Source organism: Sorex araneus, chromosome 2 (assembly GCF_027595985.1).
Source record: "Sorex araneus isolate mSorAra2 chromosome 2, mSorAra2.pri, whole genome shotgun sequence".
Classification (NCBI taxonomy): domain Eukaryota; kingdom Metazoa; phylum Chordata; class Mammalia; order Eulipotyphla; family Soricidae; genus Sorex; species Sorex araneus.
Window position 1 is genome coordinate 73,468,107 of NC_073303.1, and position 3,297 is coordinate 73,471,403.

The following is a 3,297-nucleotide window of genomic DNA, read 5'->3' on the forward strand; positions in this document are numbered from 1 at the left end:
CTTTAGTGCCTGCCACTGGGGCAGTCAGTGGCAGACTTGGCACTAGGCTGTTTTCACTTGGGGCACCCCAGAGGGCGCCGGGTGAAAACCCTCCCCACCCCAAGGGACCCAGCCCCTGCAACCAACCTCCACTACCCAACCGCCACCACGCTCCAGGCCACTTTCCAGAGGGTCCGGCAGAGCCTCACACGTGAATGAAGTCCCACGGGACCCAGATAATGTAGAACTTTGTGACCTTGGACTCTGGAGTCCATGGGACCCAGAAACAGAGATCCTCTGCCTGCTATCCCCCAATCTCCAGTGACCCAGGGATCACACCCATAAGCCACACCCTGCCACACCATGCCAGCACCAGATTATCTCCTCATTGGCCACCCTCCAGATCTCAACGGTTGCTTCTCCCAGATAAGAGTATAAAATGAGGTCCCCATAAGCCATGTCACTGGACTCCTTGCCAGTCTGTTTTCACTCGGGGGGTGGGGGGTGCAAAGAGGGGTGGGTGAGAACCCTCCCTGCCCCAAGGGACCCAGCCCTGGCAGCCAACCTCCACTACCCAACTGCCGCAATGCTAAGGCCACTTTCCAGACCATGAAGTGGCTGCACACACATTATAAAGACACTTCCTACCCATTTTCCATAATTACCACACCATATTTGATGGAGTTCAGATAGTAGGCAACAAATCATAGAGAGCAATATATATATATATGTACACATGTATACATATATATATTGTATATATCTATACACATATATCTTGGAGAAACCAGCAAGCTATTGAGAGAGTATCTTGCCCACACAGGCAGAGCCTGGAAAGCTACCCGTAGCGTATTCGATATGCCCAAAACAGCAACAATAGGTCTGTCTCATTTCCCTGACCCTGAAAGACAAGTAAGTAGAGGCTGCTAAAATCCCAGGTCTGGGAGGAATAGAGATGTTACTGGTGCCCGCTTGAGTAAATCAATGAACAATGGGCTGACAGTGATACAGTGATTGTATTCTACTATATGCATATATATATTTATATAGCATTTTATTTTTAAATTTAAATGTTATTTAAAACTCATTATAGACAACTGTTAATTCCTCAAAATATAATTTTTAATGCACTAACCTGCAAGGAGTGAAAATATCCTCCCTATAAACAAACTGTACAAAATAAATTTATCAAAATATGTGTAGAAGCGACCTGTAGGAGAGAAAGAAATGAGTGAGATGGGCATTATAGCATAAACAATAGTTTAAAATCCAACTAATCCACAAGTTTATTCAAAGGGCTTTATACCAAGTAAACAGGGATGAATTCAAAGCTAAATTTGCTTCATTGTTATTTGTACTGGATTAAAAAATTAATCATAAATGTTTAATCTATGAAATTATTAGATGAATTAATATACATCCATTAGAATAAAAGAACAAACCTTTAATATTTTTCAAGAAATGCTTAATAGCTTATCCTTATCTGACATGCATTTTTATATCATTGAGACTAAAAAAACCCATCCCAGTCATTGAACACAAAGGATTTCTTTACATGTGAGCACTTTAGTAATATTTTTAAAATAATATACTTATTATTTCAAAATTTCAGTGTTTGGAAAGTTATCAGAATTCTCCTTCTTTTTTCAAAAGAAAAAATAAATTTCTGCTGGAAATCATTTTAACTTTGAACAAAATTTTTATCGATATATCTTTCTAAAATCGATGAACAATGGGATGACAGTGCTACAGTGCTATCTTTTTAAAAACTTTTTTATTGAATCACTGTGAGAGAGACTCTTACAAAGCTGTTCATGATTGAATTTCAGTCATACAGTATTCCAACACCCATCCCTCCACCAGTGTACATTTCCCAAGCACCAGTGTTCCCAGGTTCCCTCCCAACACCCCCCCACTCCCTGCCTACCTCTCTGGCAGGTACTTTTCTTCTCCCTCTCTCCTTCTCTCTCTTCTCCCCTTCTTTATTTGCCTCTCTCCTTTTGGGCATAGTGGTTTGCAATATTGATACCAAAATGTTATGTATAGATATATCTTTAATTGCACTTTGTAAAGTCTTCATAATCATAAAATACATGGAAAAATGCAATTTACATTTTTAGGAAGAACACTCCAGCATGCATGATCTCATCAACAAGGAGAATATTTCACATTGTATTTTCTTTATTTATTCATTGGTGATTGTGCACTCAGACTATTTTTATATCTTGGTTATTGTGTACAGTACTGCAGTAAACATGGCTGTGCGTATATTATTTTGCATCAGTTTTTTTTGTGTTCTTTGTATATATGCCCAGAAGCCATATTTCTGAATATTATAGCAGATATATTTTTAATATTTTGAAGTTTCCACACTGTTTTCTATGGATGCTGAACCAATTTTGTGTGCCATCAATATGGCATATGTGGGCTTTTTTTTTAAAATAGCAATTACATTAGGAAGTTTATATTAGGATATTTATGAAAAATACCTCATTTGATAACAAAATTACAAGGATGATATCAATACATTAATTCTGGGAATTAAACCCATTGTGGTCAGATTTGGAGAAAAATTTATGTTTATGATATTCACAAGGTTTCTTATTTCTTGGATTATATTATTTTAAAACCTGTTATTGCATACATGAGAAATGATGCAGAGATTATCCCCTTCATTTATTATTAAATTTATAACATTAAATGAGTTCTGCTCTCTTACGCTATTTATGATCTGCTCAAAATATTCCAGGTGCACAATAATCAGATAATGTTATCCATCTATTTTGCTTGGCTGACCATTTCTCTTAGCCATGGCTTTGCTCATGGTGCTATTAATTTAAATAGGGCATAACATTTGGGAATAGATGCACACTTGAATACATTTAAATTTTATATTTCTTCCCTGTAAAACAAATGAATTCTTTTCCGGAGGACTTTAGTAAGATTACAAGGAAAGATATTTTATGAAATTCTGGACTGAGATTTTTTTTAAAGGAGCATATAATTTCTTTTTAAAAAAATTATTATTGATTTACCGTGAGGTACAGTTACAATTATGAATTTTCGTGTTTGCATTTCGGTCATACAGTGATCAATTACACATCCCTCCATCAGTGCTCATTCTCCTTCACCAATGTTCCCAGTATCCCTCCCACCACCCCCACCCTTCCCCCACTACCCCACTCTGCCTCTGTAGCATGGCATTCCAAAAGAAGCATATAATTTCATTTTATATGGCTTTTTCTATACTCATTGATGCAAGATTATAAAACACTAAGTGGTAATTTGTGGAGCAGGCAAAAAATAGCTAAGGCTAAA